The sequence below is a fragment of the Chamaea fasciata genome, unplaced genomic scaffold, assembly GCF_029207755.1.
Source record: "Chamaea fasciata isolate MVZ Bird 193981 ecotype frontalis unplaced genomic scaffold, bChaFas1.0.hap1 SCAF_19, whole genome shotgun sequence".
In the NCBI taxonomy this organism is placed as follows: Eukaryota; Metazoa; Chordata; class Aves; order Passeriformes; family Sylviidae; genus Chamaea; species Chamaea fasciata.
The window spans coordinates 2,121,200-2,131,395 of record NW_027094104.1 but is presented as its reverse complement, the minus strand read 5'-3'; positions in this window follow the sequence as shown (position 1 = coordinate 2,131,395).

Here is a 10,196-nt window from a genome sequence, read left to right as displayed (position 1 = left end):
TCCTCAGAGCGTGGCACAAGAAGTTGCCCATAGGTGCAGGGAGGCTTGAATTCTGAGATGGAGTGTCTCTGGGTTCAGGGGATCTCCCTCTGCGCCCAGGGGAGTGCAGGCGGTGCCGCTGAGCGCTGAGAGCTGCGGCGGGGCCGGGGCCGCGGTCGGGGATGCCCGAGTCCCGCCGCGCCGGGGAAATTCAACAGCGGCTCCATTTCATCGCCTCCTTATCAGCAGCGCCGCAGCTCATACACAAAAGGCTTCGGCAGCCGTTCCATTCTGTTTGCTTTCCTTCGCGGAACTTCTCCGGGGTAATTGTACAGGCTAGGTAAGAACAGTCTGTGTGTGAAGTCCAGCCTTGAATTCTGATACCAGATACAGCTGTGGTGCTGGCACCCCACCATCTCTGTCTTCTAATTTCTAGTGTTAAGAAAAATGAACTTAGTGATAAATATTAACAAGAAAACCATATCTCAAAGTCAGTCATGCTGTAGACGTGCCTTACATTATCAATAAAGGGAGATTCTAAAGTGATGTCTCGTTTGTCCCTTATTAGTCTTATTATGTTTAACGAAATTATATGTATATACACCCCAAACATTCAAATAAACAAGTCTTTGTTGACTCCTATCCCCCTCTTTTTGCTTTTCCTGCTGTACCATTTATCTTTCATGTGTGCTCTGGAGAGATCTTCTCTTCCCTTATCTTTCATTTTCTCCCCTCCTTCCCTCATCAGGCATTGATGTTATACCTGCAAGCTTTTCAATATTTTGCTTCAGCCTTAATTTCCTTACATTTTTATAAATACATTGTTGTCACCACTTTACCTATGTTGTGTTTTCTTCCTCTAAACAATACTGTTACATATTTTATCCTGCTTATCATAATTGCCTCTCCTTAGTATTCCAGCTTCTTTATCTTCTATTTCCTACTCAATTTCTCTACAGCCACTTGTTGCTGCTGAATATTTCATTTCATGCCAGTCTCACTCCTGGCAGCTGATGCACTGCACATTTTTGAGGACCTTACGTGTAATTTTTTTGCCCATAATACCTGAGACTTCCTGGCGATGCTTCTGATGTTTGGTGTTTGGCTCAGCTCGAGGCCGGTGACACCCTGTTCCAAGTGACAAAATGTATCAGTATTGAATTATGGGTGAGGAAGGCTTCTCAATGTTGTACAACTGCAATTCAGTCCTTGGAAGTTGTTTATTGCCTAATTTATTCCTGTTTCCTCCCAACTGCTTCCAAGCCTCTGTTGCTTCTGGTGGGACATCCTTCTAAATTTCCGAACTGGGAGGAGACAGAGGGCAGCCTTCCAAAGGCACAGGTTGGAAGATGATCTTTAAGATCCCTTCCAACTCAAACCATTCTGTGATTCTTTGATTCATTCTGTATTTGGAGCCTCACAGAATAGATGGCTAGGAAGAGCACAGGGCACAAAATAGCAAGTAACTATTATTTATTTTGCACAATGAGAAGCAAGAGAAAGAAATAATTTCTTTTTATAAAAATGGAAATCATAACAGTTCCTTCAGAAGAAATGAGCTGTGGTGTGAGACTGTTGTGTCCTTGACTTGTCGGGTAATATAAACCCCTATAGATTTTACAGATGCATTTATTAAAACCCAAAAATTTAAAATATTTTTCTTGTGTACATCTGCATCAGAAAACAAGAAAGTTGGCCATATTTAGCAAATGACTCTGAAAATGTGTTTTCTAATAAAGTAGTTCAAAAAAGATGCAGTGAAATAGAGTGTGCCTGCGTGAAATGGACATAAACATTTTAAATTAAAATAGTAGATTATGATACTCTATCTTTTTGCCATAAAGGTAAAATGTAGCCTAACAGAATGGAGGGGGGAAAAAGGCAGTTTAATAAGTTTAAGATGATAAATGGAAGAAACAGTCGATTGCAAACCAGGAGTGCTGTTGGAATAAAACCCTGAAAGGAAAGCAGAAGTAGGTGGCAGAGGTGCTTTCATGCTATGTCAGATTTTCCGTCTTGAGATGGTCAATCCATTCTTGTTTTCACATCCTGTTAGTGGGATTTGCATTTGATATCCAAAAGACCAGATTTGTTTCCTGCAGATTGAAGGCATATGCTACTTGTAAATCTCTTCTTCCTATGGCTTTTTGCAGTCTGTGCGTGCCCAGCATTCCTGTCATCTTTAATGGATGAACTGCAGTGATTTTTGCCCCTTTCAGATATATATGTAAAAGAGCATCCATATTTTATATCACTTTATGGATTTTTGTTTTGTTTCATAGTTACATGGTTTTGTTGGTTGCCTGTAGTGCCCCCATGGCCACACTACTTAACTTTCCAACTTCAGTCCTCCAAATTACTGTGTCTCAGCACAAGAATATTCACAAAAGATTTTTTTTTTAAGGAGAAATAAACACTTCTGTATTTGGAACTGAGTCTAAATGAAGGTTCTGTCAGTATATTTATACTGCATTCCTCACATCATTAAACATGGATCTGTCTATATAGGTTGATAGCTAACTAAATACTGCTACACATCAGGTTATCTTCTGGGAAATTAATATTACCTGTAACCTTGGAACAAAAGAGTGCTTATGGGGTAAATATATAAACTTTTGGTCAGTCTTTGTTAAGGATTAGTTCCAGATTTGAGCCATCATGAAAGCCAGGGTCAGTATTCATTAGGGGACATTGTTATTGTCCACTGGTAAGGCACTGGAGTTGGGTGTTCATCCACATTTCCCTTCTGACACCCTGTCCCCAAACCCAGGTTTTCCATGAGAGGAGAGAAGATACACAAATGTTCCAGAACCTAGACAAACAAAAACCCCTCGTGTAGATGGGAAGGTCCCACCTGTGTCACTCTACTCCAAAACCAGACCCATTTCAGTGGCACCCCTTTCTTTCATTCACACAAATAAACTTCACTAGGTGCTGAGTTAACTTGACCTGCAATAGTTATTGATTCATTTTTCAGTTCATATTCTTTATTTTCAGCCTGATTTGATGTAGATCAACAGTAATTGGCCATGGAACTTGTTAGATGAGCTACTCTTCCCTACCTACTTGGAAAACAAAAGTTGACACCCACTAAGTGTTTTCCCAGACTCTTGTAAACAGAGGCTACGTAATATTGCACCCGGAGAAAGGGAGCAATCCCAGCTTTCTGGGTGTCATGGGTTTTGTAAAGAGCATATTATTCTATTCCATCTGGGTGGAGCAGAATTGCTTATCTTTGCCCGAATGGGTCAGTGTCACTTATCAGATGGTGGAGTGCTACTTATCTCTCTTCATTGTTTCACTACTTCCATGGGAATGTCTTCTGCTACTGGGCCATTAAGAGCTCATCAATGACATGACACATTACACTGCACTATTGTAAGCTGCTCTACGCAGGGAGGAGGAGCCAAACCATCTTAACCTATATAGAAAGGAGCCACAGTCCCACTAGGTATCCAGTTTTTCCACCGGATCCCTGGAGGAAGACTGGACCCATCTCACCATTACTGGACCCCTTTTCTTCAACGGGACCATCTCTACTCCAAAAGAACCACATCTGCCACTCCAGGAGGGCTGACTTTGGACTGCTTCCAACACCCTGACCAACAGGGTGTCAGGGTTTTCTAGGATTTCTTGTTTGTTTATTTGTCTGCTTATTCTTCTGTACTACAACATCTGTATTTGTATATCCCTAGTAAAGAACTGCTACACCTATTCCCAAAATCTTTGCCTGACAGCCTTTTAATTGCAAATTTATGATAATTGGGAAAAGGGGGGGAGGGGCTTACATTTTAAGAGAAACTCCAACCCTCCCTGGCAGATCCCTGTCTATCTAAACCAAGACACTGGGTAACAGCGTGAGAGCAGTTCCAGCTCTGAGTAGCAGCACAGGAGCAGTCTCAGCTCTCTGAGCAACAGCAGGGTGCGGGTGGAGCACTGGGTGTGTTTGGGATGGCAGGGCTGTGCTGCTGTCGGGGTGGAAGCTCTCAGTTTCGTCTGTTTTTTCTGCATATTAGTGTACAGGACTGCCCTGCTTTAATAAGTGGGGAACTCAGCAAAGAGAAAATAAACTTTCCCGTAAGGGAAGCACTGTGGAGCATGGCAAAAGGGAAGAGTCAGGATCCCACACAGCGACCCAAGTGTAGCCATGAATGCCGTGTGTGTGTGAGAGATTGACAGAGCAGCCACTTGTGATTCTCATTCACGTGTTTGGCTGGGGACTGCTTTTGTACGGAAGCTGCTCAAATGGATTCCAGGAGCGCAGCACTCCAGGAACTTGGCCTTCAGGGAATCTTAATGCACCCACAGTGCGCAGCTTTCAGCCGGCAGGTTGCTCATGTGTCTTGAGTTATTGCAGCGACCGAAAAGTGAGTGCACAGGATGTTTTGCACCAGGGAGTCACCTGCCTTCTGCTTTCACATGGTGAACAGTCAGTGACAATTAGTACTTAGTACTGCTCAGGACTTGTTTCTTGGAGTTCTCTTAGTCATGTTTTACTGTATTTTACATGACTCTTCTACAGGGAAATTTTTTTCCTGATTTTCAGTTAATGATTTATTTTTACTTGGTGGCTTTTTAGCAATGGTGTTTATCATTAGAATTCAGATACTGGACTAAAACTACTTGTTTCAAAAGCATTGTGAAAAGTCTGGGCCCAATAGATCGACTTGCTCTCGAAAGGTAGGGCGTCTCTTAAGATGAATAAAATGTAAGACCAGAAATATACTAACTAAACAGAAAAAAATCCATGCCAAATCTTGAAATTAAAATACTTAATACATGGAAATGAACCAGGAATCATTCTAGTTCATGCTGTAATTTCAGAGATGCAGTATGTGTAGTACACAAAACTGTCAAAAAATTATTCTAAGTGAACTTTCAGGATTTGCGTTCTCTTAATTGAGTCCCGGAAACTGTGAAAGATACGGCAAGTGAAACTCTTCAGATGGAAACTTAATGATTAAACTCAGAAAAGCAGAGATCAAAGAGAAACTGCTGGGAAGATCTGAGAATTAAGTCAGTTACAGATGTAAATAGAAGTTTCTGAACAAAAGGTCTGTTGACAGTGCAAGAATGAAATCTTCAATCACTCAAAAAGAAAAATATTGGAGGATCAAAGAACATGTCAAAAGACAGTAAAATAAAACCTCAACTGAATTAGTTAGCTAATTAATTTCAGCTTTAAGTAAAGGATAAGTTTTAACAGGGACCAATTCTTTCTTTTGTGGCTAAACCAAGTACAGATTATTAAAGTGAGAATTTGGAATTTTATCACCATCAGTTACTTAAAGGATAAGATCAGGGCAGAAACTGTGTTCCCAGTGTTAACCAGTTAGCACAGATACACAAAATTCACACATGGAAAAACTTATCTCAGTGTTTCATAGGAGAGTTATCCGGGGTTTCATGTTATCTGGGGTTTCACATGCCAGAGGTTGCTTCACAAGGCTTTTACAAGAGTTTTTGTTGGTTTTGGAATGCTGCTCGGGAGGATACGATTCTGCACACTATAATCTGAATTATCCATACTCCAGAAGTAGTTTTACTGGTAGTTGTCCTGACTGTGCTCAAAGTACTTTCACCATGCTAAAGCCATCTCTGTAGAAGGATGTGAGAAACACAGTAGGAGGCAAATTGTGACCAATCCTAATTCCAGTTTTTGGAAGGAGAAATAAATCCGTATGTGGTATAGTTTATGCTTTTTGTTGTACCAATACAATTGATGCTGGCACCAGCATGCTTGTGTTTAAAAGATGCAAGGCTTTGCTCTGAGGAAGTTTTATCCTTCCCAAAATTGCTACTTATGACATAGGTCACCCAAGGCCATGCCACAATTTCACCTACCCTTCGAAACTTAGACAGGTTAGTGAGGTAAATTAAGCTTAGCATGACTCTGCTCTCCGGACTCTGGCAACAGACAGGAAATAAATTAAATTAAAGATAATTAAGCAATATATTTTGTGCTGTTGACATTTTGGGAGATGACTGATATAGTTACAAATTGTTGAAATGTGACTGGCATTTTACTGGGTTAAGAATTGGCAACTGGGACATGATGAGTGACTAGTTGTAACTGCCCTGCTGCATTCAGACAGACTGTCAGCTACTCACCAACCAGCCAAATGACAAAACCAAATTAAAAGGCACACTCAGAGCTACTACTGTGCAAGCCCCTGGAGACCCTGAATAAGCAGATGGATCTTCTACTGAGTGCCAGATGTGAATTGGCAAGGAAACAATTCCAGAGGCATCATTCCCCTTCACTGGAAATTCCTTGTGTATAGATGTTCAGATCTTGGGGCAAAACAGAATGCCTCAAAATGAGTAGGAGGAAAAATGCGATTCATAAAAATTCAAGTTCAGAGCCAATGCAGACAAGAAAGTAAAGGTTCTGCCTTTTGAAAGAGAAGATATGTAAAGTATCAGATAATAGTTCTGTTAAGGCATTAAATGAAAATATTTGAATTTGTAGGTTTGGGTTGTTTTTACCGCTTAGAGCTGAAAAAAGAGAAGAGCAAGTGAATGAAATTCCAGGAGGGATTCAGATCTAAAGTCGCAGGGTCAGTGCCAGCAAGCTGCAAGGGTAAAGCAATGCATTGACAAAGACAAGCATTTTTCTATCAGAATGGGAAAAAGAACATCTGCCTAGGACATGTACCACGATTAATGCTGGCATGGAACAGTCCAACTGACCAACTGCGAGGTCTTAAATCTAAATTTTTGGATGCTCAGAGCGGAATTGCAGTGATGAGACCACTATTTATTCTGATTGACTGCTGGTTTTGGCGGGGGTGAAACCAAATCATCATGTGAATTACTTAAATTACAAAACTAAGGAAGTTAATGTAGTCCAAAGTTTGGGTTAGTCTATTTTTGAGAGTAAATTCCAAACTGTTTTATTAACAGATAATGCTCATATATTTTTAAACTGAAGTCCCACATGCTCAGTAAATGCTTTGAGGGCTTGATTAAAAACATATCCCAAAGGGATGAACCACTGGCTCAGCTGAAGTCAGTGGAAGCTTCCCAATTCTTTTCATGAGGTCGTAACATCACCCTCATTGTTTAAAAGGCATTTTCATAAAGTACACGTTAATTGTAAAACACTGTACATCTGGGGGCATCTTCAAAAAAGCTCTAATTGTTTCTGCACTCAGGTAGTAAAATAGTAGAAATAAACAAGATAGAAATAAATCAATTTGTAATTTAAGTATGTCTTACGCACATTAACCATGAAATGTTTTCATACAGACAAAACTTTAAGGAAAACCACTGTGATTATTCCTAATGCACAACGTATCCATTGCTTGCAGACATAATCTATAAATATTAAGCTGTGACAGCTTGCCAGAACTTCTCCTCAAGGACCTACTGATGGAGATTTTCTAAAGAGACCTCATGAAAGCAGCAAACTGTGGGACCCTGCCGTTGCCAGCTGCAGCAGTTGTTTCTCCAGTTTTCCCAATAAGATTTGTTGAAACTCTCTGTATCGCAACGTCTTTATTGGTAATGGATCCCTCCTTAATTTGCACTGATGCATTTGGAATGTCAGCTTCCAAAACAAGGCACATGGGAGGCATTTAAAGTAGATTTTATGAAAGGGAAATGAACAAAGAGCACGTCAGGTTCCATTTTGATTTGCATGACAAATCCAGCATGCAGTGTTCTGGTGGGTCGGGCTGGGCTTGCCTGCCACTCACGGCGTTTGTCACTTTGGTATGAGCACTTTTGACAGTCCGTTATGTTAATTGTTCTAAGGATTGTTTTGCTGGGGGAAGAAAAGGAAAGGCATTTTTATTTTTGTACTTGTTCCATCTACAGGAAAGGAGTGATATCTGAGGGAACAAAAAATGTTTTCAATCGGGTTTTGATCTATTTTTTTTTTTAAATAATCCTGTGAGGTCATCAACTAAGTTCATTATTTTAAATCTTATTGTTACTCACTCTGTGGTTTTGAGTGGGAAGTACTAGGCCCCTAAACTAGAAACTTGGGGAGTCTATTGTTTTGGTGCACACCATTCTTTGATCCTTTGAGTCCCACAGTGATGGGTCCTGCAGAGTGGTTTGTGCTGTGCCTATGTGCTTCTGTGGGATGATATTGTGGTGCTTTGACAAGTGCTAGGAAGAAATTTAATGCCCTCTGAGGCCTTGTTGGACACCCATTGTTATCAGTGTGTGGGGAACTCTCAGACCTGTTGGTAGATCTGTGCACGGGACTGAATTCTCCTGGAGGCACATTCAAGGTGGATGTTGCTGTGGCCTCTGAGGGCACACACACTTCTCCACCATCTACATTAAAACAGTCATGGATGGTTTGGTGAGTTGCAAAGTTTCTGACTGACTTCAGGTGGCAGAACACTGCGGGTTTATCACAGAAGAGCATTTTCACTCTGACAGAACAATCAAAGTTTCAGGAGACTCCGTTGTTTATGTTGGTGTCCCTCTTTTGCAGTTACTGCTGATTTTCAGCCAAGGAAGAGCTGAATGGTTGAAGAGAGAGGAGACCAAGAAGACAGAAATAGAATTTTCCAGAGGTTTTCAGGTAATGGCTGACATTTACCTTTTCAATTCATAACTCCTGCACTGCACGCAGTGTTCTCATTTACATGTTGGGATCTACATGCACCATGCCAGATTAGCTCTAAGTACAGAATGCTTTTTAGTATAAAATCATGCACTCAAAGGCAAAAATACTCTAATGAAGTGAAACAATCCAGTAGTAATTCCAATCACACTCTTGCTCAGCAATTCAGTGTGCTAATGTTACTTTTGATGCGCAGTGCCGTCCTCCTTAAGGGCTATTTTAGTAAAATCTGTGGACTTGCCCAAGAATCAGCTTGAGCTGGTGCATCTCAAAATATCAAACCCAAAATAATCAGCAGGTTATTGGTGATTATGAATAACACTCTTCCACCACCACTGAGAAGAACTGCTGTGCTGCTTTACTGAAAGCTGAACTCAGTGGGAGGTGAACTCACTGAACTTTAGGTCCCATGGGACTGAAGCTTTGGCTCACCAGTGGGGATGGCTGTGCTGGGACGGCAACCTGTGGTCATTCAGTGCAGGACAAGGGAGTCTCCAGGGAGGACAGTCTCCATCAGGAATTGCCCTTGTCCTTGTGGGGTGGGTAAGGGGTCCCTTGGCACGAGGCAACTGCAACCCAGAGCTGCCTGGGCCACCAACTTCTGAATGCAGCACCAGTCTGTAGTTCTTGGTCTTGTGACTGGATGGTGCCTCTCTATTTCCTGGTAGCTTTCCTGTTTGGTTACTTCTTGGAAAATCATGTCACTGTTTCCTGTCAGAGTGAAAAGTTGCTAAACCTCTCCTGTGAAGAATTAGTTAAGTTGGTTTTTTTTTAAATTGGTCCCAACATTGAAAAAAGCCACCACAAATCCAAGTCACAGCAGGTGAAAAGAATTACTGCTGTTCTTGATAGTTCTTATAAAGTGCTCTGTCTTAGCCGTGTTTTTAACTAAAGTCAATTGCTCAGGTACTCACTCTGTACTTGGCAACGCCTGTTAAAACTTTTAACTGTAAGGGGGAAAATCACTCACTTTTTTTTGGCTATTATGTACGAATTCTGTGCCAGAAGCCCTCTTTCCCTTAGTCTGCTGCCTCTTCCCCTGGTACTTGTCCTTTCAGAGACAAACACCTGCCTTTTCCCCAGGAGGGAGCGATGGCTGTGCAGTGTAGTTTCGGAGGTGGGGTTGGTTGTGTGGCTGACCAGCTCAGTGACAGCAGTGATAATTAAAAGCGTAAGCAGCGGGTACTGCGGTGGATAAGATGCATTCAAGCAATTTTCTCAATACATGATTTCCCATCTCAATTTTTATTTTCTGAAACTTCCCTAATTTCAGAAAAAAAAAATGTACCATCGCCTGGTTTTATTGTTAATTTTCTCAGAATCATAGACCCATGGAATGCTTTGGGTTGGAAGGGGCCTTAAAGATCATCTAGTTCTAACCCTCTGCCATGGGCAGGGACACCTTCCACTAGACCAGGTTACTGCAAGCCCTGTCTAACCTGACCTTGAACACTTCCAGGATGGGGATTCCACACGTTCTCTGGGCAATCTGTGCCAATATCTCACCACCCTCACAGCAGAAAATTTTTTTCTTAAAAATTTGGAGGGTGGAAAGAACAAAGGTGCCATGTGAGAGATAAAGAGCCATATGTCCTGAAGGAATCCCACCAAGAAGCAAAGTGCTGGAACAGTT